The sequence below is a fragment of the Neopsephotus bourkii genome, unplaced genomic scaffold (assembly GCF_033783945.1).
Source record: "Neopsephotus bourkii isolate Nb327-2 ecotype Australia unplaced genomic scaffold, CSIRO-AGI_Nbou_v1 NB_196, whole genome shotgun sequence".
Lineage (NCBI taxonomy): Eukaryota > Metazoa > Chordata > Aves > Psittaciformes > Psittacidae > Neopsephotus > Neopsephotus bourkii.
Genome location: NW_026900709.1, coordinates 10,914,555 through 10,930,000, shown reverse-complemented (window position 1 = coordinate 10,930,000; position 15,446 = coordinate 10,914,555).

Genomic DNA, 15,446 nt, shown 5'->3' with positions numbered 1-15,446 from the left:
AGATGACTTGAAAGTGTGGGCAGCAAACCAACCTTTTCCAGTCAGGTGCTGTCCCTGTATAGAACTGCTTGAGAGTATCTGAATTAATTCAAAACTGCCTGCATATGGCAGGGATGGGGTCAATTTGTTCACAGCAGCCCCTATGGTGCTGTGTTTTGGATTTGTGTCTAAAATATCATTGGTAACACAGAAACACTCTGGCTGTTGCTGAAGTGTGCTTGCCCAGCCTCAAGGCTTTCTCTTTCCCACTCTGCTCCCCAGTGAGTAGGATAGGGGTGAGGAAGAGTAAGTATTCTGGAAGATTTAATTACTTTTGACAGATTACTAGCAAATGGGACCACCAAAACCCTTTGCAGATTCTCCACTGCCACTCAGCTCTTTAACCGTTTGTAGTTCCTCTCCCTGTTACTTGAGCCACTAAGGAGATCTGGGATTAAGTATAGGTCAGACTGTACGTAAGAGTTTATAAATATTATTGATAGACACTTCAATAAATTAGTCAAGTCTTAGTAGTGGTTTTGGCTACAGAGTTGATGACTGCTATTGCTTGTAAGAATGCATATCACATTTCTAGTATAATTTATCTTATAGATATCTTATTAACTCTTTAATAATCATAACTGGAAGTTGACTATCAAGTACAGCTAAGCTCCTATCTGTGACAGAAGTGACAGGGCAAGTTTAGATTGGATATAAGGAGGAAGTCCTTTACCGTGAGGGTGGTGAGGCACTGGAATGCGTTGCCCAGGGAGGCTGTGAATGCTCCATCCCTGGCGGTGTTCAAGGCCAGGCTGGACAGGGCCTTGGGTGACATGGTTTAGTGTGAGGTGTCCCTGCCCGTGGCAGGGGGGTTGGAACTAGATGATCTTAAGGTCCTTTCCAACCCTAACTATTCTATGGTTCTATGATTCTATGACATATTCTGCAATAGTTAGCTCAAATCCCAGAGTGCAGCCTGCTGCAGAATGAAGTGCTTCCAGGAAAAGAACCACATACCTCTATATTCACCATGTTCCATCTACCCGTGTGGAAGTAGCCCAAAGACGATGAGGGGCACAGGACAGGTTTGGTGCCTGGTTCTTTTCCTGTTACACACACACTGTTTTTTCATTCAGTGAAAACATATTCAGTTAAGTTTTCTGGAAACACTCCTTGGAATTCCAGTAAGTAACAGCTAAAAAAATCATTTACTTGCAGTCGTAGCATACTTTCAGCATAAGAGACCATAAGGAAACAACTGAAAGTGCATTTTCTCTCTAAGATCTCCTGGTCTCCTTTCCACAGAAAATGACACCCATTGTCCATGACCAAGGAACTTTCAACTAAACATTACAGAAACACCATTAACTGTTTCATCAAAAATGCTAGGCAAGTGATTCAGTTCATAAGTACTTGGACAAATACCACATAAGAACAAGATTTGTAAGGAAATAAATGATGCAATAAAGTCAGGTTCAATAAAATCATGGTGATTTCCCCTCATGGCTATACTTAATGTCAAGGACATTATGATATGAAAAATTACTGGTGGACAAATCATGACATACTGAAGCACTCGAGCCTTTTGCCAAAGAGAAACCTGAAGTGAATCTTCAGTGGATTAGTAATGCTTGAAGTTTTAGGACTTAATATTACCATGTTCATTCCTTCTTATATTTGCTGTACAGAAGTATGTGTTCTGATTATTCTGTGTCATGTTCTCAGTTATCAGCACCACCATTATATACAACAGTGAACACATACAACCATAATACATAAAATAACCTATCGAGAATTCTAGCCCTGATCCTGACAAAAGCTCCCCACTCAGGATTATTTTCTCTGGACTAACAGAGATCCACTCACATGCTGTAAGACTGGTAAACCCCCTTTTTTGTCCAGGTATTAAAATAAAACATAGAGTAACATTCCAGTGTTGTATAAGAGCAGAAGGAAGAGTTTATTCAATTATTATTTTTGTAAAGGCTGAAAAACAAAAACAAATGCCTTTTTTTTGTCACTATTAAACACATGTATTCAGAACGTAGGTACATCTTGTACTCTGTGGATGAGTACATCTTAGATAGCACATCTGAGATGAAGTCTACTGATTGAGAATCCTTACAAAAACATTACTAAAATTGTTTTGACACAACCCCATGGAGAACAGAAGCCTGAAGCATAACAAGAGAGCCTTGAAGACACACATGCCTCAAATGCAGCTGAAAACCCACTCCCTCAACAAGCAGTGTTCTGGGAGATGTACAGAAACACACTTCCTTGGCTAGTCTTAAGCAACAGTGCCTCTGTAGAGCCATGACATCAGATTTCTTAACCCTGCTGCCCAGGGAATCTTTTTCCATCTGCATCCTTACACTGAAGACTGTGCCTCAGTAAACCACAACATTCATCCTCAGTGTGCCACGCTTTGGCAGAAACTGCAGAAAGCAACAGCCAGGCAACACACATACTTTATACACCCTGCTCACAGGCGCATCACCCATGGAAGGTTCTTATGACCTTCAAGCTTAGTTTTCAGTGGGACACTAGTGGTTCAGGGAGAAATCTCAAGGCTTTACCCAAAAGGGTAGCTGAACACCCCACTGTCAATGTGAGTGGGGCATTCAACTATTTAATGCCTTATAAACATGTCTGTGTTTAACAGTTGAGCTTTTTGATGTTTGATAATTTTAACAAGGTACCTACTGAGCCCAGAAGCAAAGATAATGGAGAATCAGCATCAGTTTCTTTGAGGGAAGGCAAAAAGAAAGCAAGATTTATCCTTGTACATTTGTTATGCATATTTTGGGGAGTTATACAACTTTAGTTTTGCAAAGCAATTTTCTGAACTTTCACTGACAAACAAATCTGATGTGAAAAATCTTACATCAGCAGGGTTGGTTTGCAGATGTTATTTGCACCATTTATTTATCAAAAATAACTAGAAAATGTTTTTAAAACATCATTCCAGACTGTACAAATAGGAATGTGACACGGGCTGTCTGTTTTACTTATACTGTTTTACTGCTTCATATTCTGAGCAAACAGAGAAGCTATTTTCCCCAGGGGTTCAGGAGGGCATACTATTTCATTTCTTCAGAAAATTGTTTCTCTGGATTTCAATCTTTTTAGCTAGAGATGACAAAATATAATATCAAGAACACTTATGCTTTTTATCAGCTCTATTTTCAAAGCATAAATAATAGATCAGTATATATTTAAGTCAGGTGACCAAGCCTTATTTCAGAAATCAAATAAGCATCTTGCAATTTTTAAATGATGCTGTACATTTTCACTACAGTATCATTATGCCTTTAAAATGCTTTCAAAAGACCAATTTATAAGCATGGAATGATTCTGAAGATATTTCACTAGTGTTAATAATACCTCACTCAGGTGGCATTCAATTTTCTGAATCCTTGGGTTAATGAGGCAAATAAATCAAAATTAAATTGGCCTTGGAAAAAAAAAATCAAACAAAATTGCATCTATCACATTATACATCCCGAGACTCCTTCAGTATCGCTCACAATGGCTAACAATATTCCAGCTCCCAGAATCATTACACTTACTCGTAATGCACTCTAAGATTTTAAAATCAAATAGATCAGACTTCAGGGCTAGATGAAGACAACAACTTACTAGAATATATCGGTATTTACACACAGTCTTAGTCGAGTACTTTCCAGTAAGTATCCCTAAATTTCAGCTACCCACCATTTTTTCAATGATCCAACAAATCCGTTTCAGGAGGATTTTACCACAGCAAACCAGTAAAATTTTAAGATAAGCCTTAAGAAGAAAATACATCCTGCAGCCAGGCCATCATTCACCATCTCTTTAAAAAAGCCCCAGCAAGGTAGAGATGCAGCCAAAGAGCTGAACAAACATCCTAGCATTTTTTTGAAATGAATACTTCTAGTCATATTGCTGCAGTAGTGGGGAAGAAATATTACCTTCACCCCCTTCTGTAATGTATGAGAGACAGGAAATGTTCTCCAAATATTATAAAAGGGAGTCCACTGTTGGGGAATACCAGTATTGTCAGCTCTTAAAAAAATGGTTGATAATGTACAACACAGAGAATACAGATGCTGCATGTGTTACCAGAAGTAATAAATTCAGCACGAACAAATGATCTTCAACACTGACATGCAATGGCACAGCGGTGCCATTGTTTTGCTGTTGTTACTTGTAGCACTTCTCTACCCATGGAGTCACCTGCCTTCACAAGGGCATCCTTTCACCACAAGGAACTTCCTACAGACATGGAGCCCAGCTGAAGAACTTGAACACTGAGCTGTTGCAATCACCTTCATCTGCTAAGTCAGCAGCAGAGACTCAAGATTTCCATATACATGCCATTTATACGTTTTAATGGAAAATACTGCACAAAAGTAAGTCGTATATTTTTCCCAAAATAAGTTAGTATTGCTAGTGTTTAAAATTTAATGAAAGTATGCAAAAAAGCTTAAGGTGGGTTTTTATTATTTCAAAGGAGTTAAGGGCCCAAGTGCCCTTATGGCACAGGTCAAAAGCAGCAAGAAGCACCACAGAAACATGTTCGTGCAATTTCCCCAGCGACACCTTCCTTGTGGCTTTGCAAAATAGGTTTTATAGCCAAGAGCTTGATTAGGAGTAATTTATGTGATGGTCTAACAGATTTGTTTTGCTTTTCCTCACAGAGAACAAACACCACCAGAGATAGTCAAGAATTTTCTGTCAATAGTAAAAAAAAGTAAGAAAATCTGTTAGGGACCCTTCCATGGAACTTGAACTAGAAAAGGTTTTAGGTCTATTGTCAATACATGACTAGTGTGTATGTACAACAAGCATGCAATCTCCACAGCCAGGAGTTCGAAAGTACTTGCCCTTCAGCTCATAGTAGATTTGGAAGAGATGGGCTCCATTCTGTCTCTATCCCACGCCGCCCACTTGGGTCAGCTGCCTCCTGTGCTTGGGTCCTAGTACAGCCAAACAGTACTGGGGACTAGGGGTTCAGATTTTTGACAGCTTAAAGAAAACCATTCCAAAAGGTGTTGATTTCACCTCAATGTAGAACAAAATAAGTATTTTCCCAGCTCCTGAATTGAAGTTCAGTGCCTAAGTCCAGCACACCAACACTGCTCAGGGCTCGGCTGCTGAGGAAGCAGATGTTTCAGAGGAACAAGAAGTTCTACTTCACATCATTCCTTTGAGTTTTGGTCATGACAGACAGCATTGACAGAAAGTCACCATTCGATGGTTATTCAATTGCTTGCTCAAAATGACACAGTAATTTTATTCTGATTTTTAGTCCACAGAACAGAAGCTGCAACTGCTATCAGTCCCCTCAAGGCTTTATGCTCTTTGGCAAGGAGTATTGATTTGTACTTTTATAGTGCCTCCCAGGCAGTGGTTGTGCACTATCATTATCCAAATAATTTATAACAACAGGTGAGAAAGAGGACTTGGAAACTAAATCAAATGTATCTTGATCTGCTCAGGGAAAAGATGAAACATTACTGGAGGAGCTAAAACAATCTTTTAAATCAATGTGTGGTGCAGGTCTGAGATGTTCTCATGTGCTCTGAAAGGCATTTAAAAGCACGTAAACTCGCATTATCATCACACACGTAAACAACTCTTACAAGTATTATCACAGGAGCAACACGAACACAGAGACGTGTCCACTGCCTGCAGGATCAGGTTTCAGCCATAAATCAGATTATGAAACTTAGATTACATTAGAACACAACAAAAAGGGTTAAAGAAACTCTCCCAGAAAAAAATATTGTGAAATAAGCCACTGGCACAGGACTCCTTTCTACCACTGAACCAAAGTTAATTTAAAAGCCAAGATTCATTTGAAAACATTTACCTGTAAATCAAAAGGTCCCCAAAGATTAATTTCTGCATTTACACTATTTGCAAATTATATTTAACTTAGAGGCATCCTTTTTTTCCCTGAAATAATTGCTTACAAGATGAGAGCTAAAACACAATCTCAAGTGTAGTAAAGGTAATTGCTGCACTTACTGCTTGTGTCATGTTGATGTATTACTACGTATCAAAGGTCACAGTTCTGTACTCATACATTATCAAATTTGAAAGAGCAATATTTGATTCTGACCAACCTTTAAACTGCCCAGAATGTGTGTGAAAATGGATGTGGGACTAACCTGGGTTTTAAAAAAAATGAACCCGTGTTTCGGAAGCTGAGGGGTCAATCAAGCCAGACTGACGGGGTTAGGTGTCACTTCTGTGCGTCTAATACCCTCTTAGATTATCAATGAGGTGCAGTACACCGATCACAAGCTAAAGCAGCTGCACTAATGAAAATGAAACAGTCTGAAAAAATTAGGTGATACAGGCCTGTGACACAGGGCAGTACCTTGTGGACAATAATGCAGGAATAAGGACATAAATCACCATTTAGATACAATAAAACCTGTAATACCCACCCTGAAGTGTCTATGGAATTGCAGGCCAAAGTCAGCATCTCCACAACTGCATGGTCCCCTCTGAAGTTGCTACACATTTATTTTTTTTCTACTGAGTCAATGCAGGTTTTCCATGCCTTTACTTCATTGCACACACACAGTTTTGCAGTCGTATGCCAGCCTGACCTTTGAGGGTGGGTAGCTGGCTGTTCATGCCAGGAGTTCTCACAATTGGTTGTAGCACAGATAAATGAGTCTTATCAGAACCTACTCAACCTTGAGCAATTTTCTTCTCCTACATATGCTAGTCCAGCTGGGGAGGGCAGAGGCTGCACTGAAGAAGCTGGGGCACCCTTATCCTTGCTTTGGTAACGTATGAGGTCCTTTACAAAAAAAGAATATATCAAGTCCAAGTTGATTGAGTACAGCCAGCACCTAATGAACTACTAAACAGAATTACCGCCTTAAAACCATAAACCATTACCACGTGAAGAGCAACATGACTTTTACCCTGGCCATCATCATAATCCAGATCAGACAAACATTCAATAGCTTTTTCAGGATCAGGTTTTTCCTCAAGAAGTTACATACACAGCAAAGGAATCATGTATTCAAACAGCAAACTGTATGCTTTAATTTCACACTCTTAAATTAGCTTCATTTGGTAAAATACTAGATTTCAAAAGGGGAGCACAAGTTTAAATATTTTCTCAGTAACAAGCAGGAAAGCTAAGACAGACATTTAATGAAGTCTATTAGACCCTGAGAATTCACACTAATTAACGTCTTTGCCATTGATCTTAGAGTTCCAGCTGCAGGTGATGCAACTACTGGTCAAGGCCACAGCTAGGATTAAAATGATACTTCTGATTGGAGGTACTATTTATAGTACATAAATACACATACCCTTTACTAATGAAACAAAACAAGGCTATTACAATAAGAACTTAAACAATAAATATATAGGTTCTGCTGTTTAAATAAAAGCTCATTATGCAAAAAAATACAAATTCAAACATTCCTTAATAAATACCAACTTTCACACTTGTTCTAAAGCATCATAGTTCTCTTAAAATGAATTTTCTTGCTGGTTTTACAAAATGCTTTTCAAATTAAGTTTCATCAACTGAATAGAACTCCTTTGAACAATGAAAGGAATTAAGGGGACAGATCATTTCAGGAGAGCTGGAAGGTCTTTGTTGCTTGAGTTTTCTACAAAACCAGCATCTCTATTTTCATTGAGGCAGCAAAATGGAGAAAAAGAGAGAAAGCATTATTTCAGTATAAGTTACAAATTTAGAGCTTACTTGGAATTTACAAATCAAACACCCAAAATTGACAAATCTCCAGTATCTGCACCCCTTGTTTTCTCCTGTATCTGATTACTTCAGGATTTTGCTGCATGTATTTCTCTCTAGCACTTGCAATTTCCCTTTCACAAAGTATTTTTGTCACACAGTAAAGGAGAATACATGATTCCACAGTGGCAAAGGCTTATGAAGCCCTCCTGAAAAACATCACTGAGAATCCTAGCAGTACAATGCTAAGTATGCATAGAGGCAATCCTGAAACAGGTTTATTCCCACAGTGACTGCAGTGAAAAATAACTAGTATTACGAGAATCAGTCAGGACCCTCCCTTCCATGCAAAAATTAAGTCATGATCAAACTGATTTTGTGCAGCCTTGAAAGGATTATGATTCAGTGCTTTAGATTTTGCACTGTTGCCAAGTTAGATCATCTATCAAGAATCTTAGAAGTTTGCTTTAATCTTAAAACCCCATGGTTTGGGAGCAAATTATTGTGTAATCAATACATTTCATTTTAAAACCCTTCTCTCTATCCTGCCTATCATACACTGCTCTAGGTCTTATTCTTGCAGCAAAGATTGAATGTGACCTGACAAGACTCCGGAGAGGTTCACAAATCAAAGGCCAATGGTGAAAAGAAGTCAAATTCCTCAAGACTCACAATCTTAAGGGACAACTCAATATTTTCTTTTTTTTAATGCCAGAAGGTAGCAGTTCCTATTGTTACATGCTATTATAACTTACTATATTGGTTGCATAAACACCAATTGCTAAAAAATTCCCACCTATTTGGGATGCCATCCTTTCCCTCCAAACAGCCAGAATCCAGAGCATGAAGTACAATTAATTTCAGACTCCAACATAAAATCTCAAGTGTAACACACTTCAGGTGGAAGTTACAGTTTGTCCTCTGACAGAAGCTTTGGTGCATTACTACACACCAAGACCTGGAAGCCAACAGACCTATGCCGATCAGCCCCCTAGGAACAGTAGCATTAGAAGAATCAATTCTAATTCCTCACCTTCATCTCCCTTCACAAACTTGAGACCTGTGAACTCTGCCTAAAGCCCACACGCTGGAAGACAGAAGCACTGCCACAGATCAGTAATTAACAGTTTCAAAAACACTTCCCTTTCAGTGCATCAAATCTTTGATAATCGCAACAAATCTCTTATGAACCATCACACAGATCCAGTCATTTAATGCATTCTTAAGCAAAAACAGGAAAGGCACACACTACTAGAAAGAATCCACTGTTCAGAGCTATCATCTATTGCCCCCTCATTCGCAAACTCCTTTTTAATCATACCTACAAGGCTGTTCAACTTACTAGGACCTCTCAAGCTGCCAAACATTTTATTTATGGAAAACTTACTTTCCTCCTACTGTTTATGCACTTGATGTATTTGGAGCCTTTTGTAAAACTAGATTGTATTAGGGATGTGTTTTCTATGGTCTCCTATACACTACAAATATATATGTGAAACTTCAGAGGCTCACTACACCAGAAATCTGTACAGGTTTGCATTCATTAATTCATTAAAGTGATTGAAACATGCAATGCTGAGATCTGAGGCACAGACTTTTAACTATGTGACTGTACAGGAAAAAAAACTTAGAGATACTAAGCAAAAAAAAAAAAAAAACAACAATCCACAAGATATGGAAGGAAATGAGGAACTAAAGATTCTGCTTGGGAACACTCAGCAAACTGTTCAAATGATTACTTGCCAAAGATGCAAACTGAATCTTCAACATTGTTGTTCTAGTGAAACACTCACAGAAAGGCAACTCCTTGTCCCACAGGCAGTCTTCTTCATTGTAGAGGACCTAAGAAAACCTCACTCCAAAAGCATCTTATTTAGAACTTTCTTTACATCCATCCTCTTCTACTGAACATATTCAGACTTCATGCAAATTAAGACCTCTGAAGTTTCTGATAGCAGACTTGACTACCGAATAAGTTTCCTATTGCCTACTTGTCCATTACCACAGATGCACTAGTATACAAATATTGCTAAGCTCAGAACCACACACCAGATAAGTATTTCTCCTAGCTTTTGCAGGTTAATAAAGTTATAAAAATAAATTACTGCTACAGTTTCACTAATTCTAAAAGTAGAAAGGAATGTCTAAGTTTTTACGTTTAAATTAAAAGGATAAAGACAACTTTGGTACCATCACCTCTACTAATAGCTAGACAATCTTACTCTACCAAGTTATTGTCTTCTGCTTATTCTGGAATTAATTCTAAAATGCAAAGTTTCTCCAATATGATTCACTTTCAACTGCATCCTCTCTTCTGACACAAGAACTGGATATTAACCTGGGATATGTACTGCCATGTCCAGCTACACTTCTTGAAAAATCTTTCCAAGCTCTTCTTCTCTTTAACTCTTGAGACCTTGTTCTGGCAGACAAAACCACTTTTCCTTCCCTACCCATTTCACTCTGCCATCCTTTTCATTTTTCCATTGGCTTCTACTCAGATACCACATGGGGTTCAACCTTGTTCTTGACTTCAAGGCAACCATACACACCCCTAGTTACATGATTCGGATAACCTCTAGACCAGTCCATTAATTGTCAGCTTCCACATCAGATTGCCCTTCCCTGGATGTAGGCTGATCAGCTTGGCAACAAACCATAACAAGATTCAACTAAATGGTGTATTTTTGTTAAAATGTCCAAGGGTAATAAATTATGCTCTCTAGTATTAGAATTTGAAGTAACATTCCCTCATTTCCACGTTCTGTAGGCTTCTTAGTAAAACTTAAAGTTTGACCCTCTGACTCATTTCCGTGTATTTTGAACTGGAACACTACCGTGGCTTAACCCAACTGGTAATTAAGTACCACACAGCCACTCACTCACTCCCCTGCAGTGGGATAGAGAACATTCAAAGAAGACTGAAGCCATGGACTGAATAATTGAAATAAAATGAAGTAAAATAATAATGAAAGGTGAACAAGAAACACCCAAAGTGATGCATAATACAATTGCTCACCACCCAGAGACTGATAACCACTCTGTCCCCAAAGCAGTGATCAGCCCTTTCTAGGCAACTGCCCCCAGTTTATGTACTTAGCATGATGGTTCTGTGCCATGCAATATTCCTTTGGATAGTTTGGATCAGCTGTCCTGGCTGTGCTCCCTCCCAGCTTCTTGTGCACCTCCTCACTGGTAAAGCATTAGAGCCTGACAAGTCCTTGATCAAGCTAAGCCTACTACTTAGCAACATTATGCAACATGTTATCAGCATTGTTCTCACACTAAACACAAAACACAGCACTGTACCAGCTACTAGGAAGAAAATTATCACAGCCAAAACCAGGACAAACATCTGTCTTTTGTGGCAAATTTTACACAGCCCAGATAATACCTCCCTAATATATCAACTACTTTTGAATAAAATCACAACTAGTCATGATATTTCAGAAGCAATAAAAACATCACAAACAAGCTTGCCAAGTTATTACTTTACTACCCCACTCAATTTTGCTTCTCATTCAAACCACAAGAAGAAATGGGGCTTGTGTAACATCACTCAGAAGTGACATTTTCACAAGACCAAGCTTTTAAGTCCTCCTGAGAAAAATATGAATCAAGAACCTACTAGGAAGTCAGAAGACAACAAAACACAGAACCACAGCATGTTATATATTTTCCCCCTACTTTCTTCCTTCTCACCTCTTCAGAGTCAGTCTACAATTGGTTTATTGGTTTAAATGTAACTTGACAATTGCTGTATATTTTGCTCTACATACTCCTACTTCCAAGTTTTTTGGTATTACAAAAACATGGCTAAGTGTGGCTACTGCTGTTCACTGACAGGTATTTTTAGATTTGAATCCAACTCCTGTGAACAGGCATCTTTTACTATTGCCACACTTGCAGTAGACAGAAGCCAAGAAGCAACTGCTGTAGAAACAGAATACTCTTCTCACCTTCATATCAGGACTGGAAGACGCATACTTGGCAAGAGTAACATACAAATGCTTACTGTACACTGAGGCAAGCCCAGAGTCTATTATTACTCTCATATCTCCCTGAGCCTGAAAATTCACACACAGATTAATTAACCCTCTACCTTCATTTACTATAGCTACTTGAAAACCCTGACAATTTATACAGTTAAAAATAAATATTTCTCTACTGAAATCCCAGCACATCTTTAACGTCTTTTTCGAGCCTTCTGAAGCAATTAATGGGAACAATTGCTTGGACACTTTTTTTAGTATGAAAGTCTTTAATGAAACATCTATCATACGCTTTAATGTCATTTATTCTTCTCCTCTTCAAAAATTCTAGATAGTCTTTGGTCTCATAAAGCTAAGGCTTCAGATTTTAGCAAGTTTTTTTTTTCACATCATGTTGATTATCTCTACTTGATCCTTCAGTGACATACTAAACAAGGCACCAATCATTCCTGTAGCAAGTTGCTAATGCCACATTTAAGAATGTTGGGAGAAATAACATCCCACCCCATACCAGATAATGACTCTCTCCTTTTTCAGAAAGGATTTGGATTCCCCACCACCTAAGAAGCAAACGTTTCCTTGACAAAAGTAGGAGATCTGAAAATAGACATCTTCCAGGGAAATGAAACTAATATAGAGCTCCAATATCAACAGGTTTTCTCAGTCAATTCAATAAATACGATATGCATTACAGCTCAGTGGCTGCTTGCCATGGGAAGAACTAACATTCATAATTACTCTACAAAAAAACTCATATTAAAATTTGATTTTTTAAAAGGAAATAATAAATGGGCCTTAGAGTAACCTTAACTTCTGTAGCAACAGTAATACATGCATTCGTATGCCATATGAGGGATCATAACATCAGATTTTACCTGGTTTTAGTGCTTATAATATAACTACATCCAAAAATCTACTGTGCTGAACTACCAAAGTATTTTATGAGGTGTTTTTTTCAAAAAAAATCAGCCTTTGAACAGATAAATTAGTGAGGTTAAAAATGCACAGATTAACATCTGAAACACTTACAAAATAATAAGTAAGCTTTGTTAACTTTCAATTTTGTTAACTTTCTATTTAAAGAAGATCTGGATTATAAAATACATTCTTTTAAAATATTCATAGAATCATAGAATCACAGAATCATAGAATAGTTAGGGCTGGAAAGGACCTTAAGATCATCAAGATCCAACCCCCCTGGGAAACCTATTCCAGTGCCTCTCCACCCTAACAGGAAAAAATTTCTTCCTTGTAACCAATCTAAACTTCCCCTGTTTAAGTTTTAACCAGTTACCCCTTGTCCTATCACTACAGTCCCTAATGAACAGTCAATCCCCAGCTTCCCTATAGGCCCCCCTTCAGATACTGGAAGGCTGCTATGAGGTCTGCACACAGACTTCTCTTCCCCAGGTTGAACAGCCCCAATTTTCTCATCCTGTCTTCATACAGGAGGTGCTCCAGTCCCCTGGTCATCCGCATGGCCCTCCTCTGGACTTGTTTCAACAGTTCCATGTCCTTTTTATGTTGAGGACACCAGAACTGCACACAATAATCCCAAGTGAGGTCTCACGAGAGCAGAGTAAAGGAGCAGGATCATCTCCTTTGACCTGCTGGTCACACTCCTTTTGATGCAGCCCACGATATGGTTGCCTTTCTGGGCTGCAAGTGCAGACTGAAGCCGGCTCACGTTCATTTTCTCATTGACCAGCACCCCCAAGCCCTTCTCTGCAGGGCTGCTCTGAATCTCTTCTCTGCCCAGCCTGTAGCTGTGCCTGGGATTGCTCCGACCCAGGTGTAGGACCTTGCACTTGGCATGGTTAAACTTCATGAGGTTGGCATCAGCCCGCCTCACAAGCATGTCAAGGTCCCTCTGGATGGCATTCCTTCCCTCCAGCGTATCAACCGAACCACACAGCTTGGTGTCATCAGCAAACTTGCTGAGGGTGCACTCAATCCCACTGTCCATGTCAGTGACGAAGATGTTGAACAAGACCGGTCCCAACACTGATCCCTGAGGGACACCACTCGTTACTGGTCTCCAGCTGGACACTGAGCCATTGATCATAACTCTTTGTGTGCGGCCATCCAGCCAGTTCTTTATCCACCGAGTGCTCCATTCACCAAACTGATGTCTCCAATTTAGAGACAAGGATGTCGTGTGGGACAGTGTCAAACACTTTGCACAAGTCCAGGTAGATGACATCAACTGCTCTACCGCTGTCCATCAGTTCTGTAGCCCCATCATAGAAGGCCACCAAATTGTTCAGGCAGGATTTCCCCTTAGTGAAGCCATGCTGGCTGTCACCAAGCACCTTGTTGTTTATTCATGTACCTTAGCATGCCTTCCAGGAGAATCTGCTCCAAGATTTTGCCAGGCACAGAGGTGAGACTGACTGGTCTGTAATTGCCCGGGTCATCCATTTTCCCCTTCTTGAAAATGGGGGTTATATTTCCCTTTTTCCAGTCATCGGGAACTTCACCTGACTGCCATGATTTTTCAAATATGATGGCCAGCGGCTTAGCAACTTCATTTGCCAGCTCCTTCAGTACCCACAGATGGGTTTCATCAGGTCCCATGGATTTGTGTATGTTCAGGTTCTTAAGATGGCCTCGAACCAGTTCCTCTCCTAAAGTGGGCCCAAGGTCTTCATTCTCACAGTCCCTGCGTCTGCCTTCCAAGACTTGGGTGGTGCTGTCAGAGCCTTTGCTAGAGAAGACCGTGGCAAAGAAGTCATTCAAAACTCGGCCTTCTCCAAATCCTGTGTAGCTAGTTCTTCCAAGAGCTTCCTGAGAGGGCCTACATTCTCCCTAGTCCTTTTTTTATTTGCTACTACCTGTAGAACCCCTTCCTGTTATTCTTAATATCCCTAGCCAAGTTTAATTCTAACTGGGCCTTAGCTTTCCTAGCCTGTTCCCTAGCTTCCTAGACAACATCCCTGTACTCTTCCCAGGCTGCCTGTCCTTGCTTCCACTTTCTATAGGACTCTTTTTTCCATTTGAATTTTCCTCAGCAGCTCCTTATCCATCCAAGGAGGTCTCCTGGCCCTCCTGCTGCACTGCCTTCTAGTTGGGATGCAACACTCCTGAGCTTGTAGCAGGTGATCCTTGAAGACCAACCAAGAGTCTTGGGCCCGCCTACCTTCTAGGGCTATATCCCATGGAGCCTTACTAAGCAGGTTCCTGAAGAGGCCAAAGTCTGTTCTCTTGAAGTCTAGGGCAGTGAGCTTGCTGCACGCTCTTCTCACTGTCCTAAGGATCTCAAATCTGACCATCTCGTGATCGTTGCATCCAAGGCTGCCCTGGAGCGCCACATTTCCAACAAGCCCTTCCCTGTTGGTAAGCACGAGGTCAAGCATGGCACCTCTCCTTGTCGGTTCCTCTATTATTTGCAGAAGGAATATATTAAACAATGCATTCTCCTATCACCATATGAGAATATACGGTACAAAGAACACATGTTTGGAAAAGGGACTGTTTTCTTTGTATTCCCAACTAAGTCACAAGATGGTTTTATTAATTGTTTATACAAATATAGCCAAACACCTTCAAGTACTCCTTTAATCACATGCCTACATTCTGTCTATTAGGATTACTAATTAATATGAATTGCAATTTAGTTAGTGAACCAGAAAACAAAAATCCTCATTTATCTAAATACAGACCAAACTTGATTCTGACTGATATAAGGGTTGAGCTTCAAAACTAACCCCAAAGTATCACAAAATAAAGCATGTATTTGGAAAAGAAAATTAATC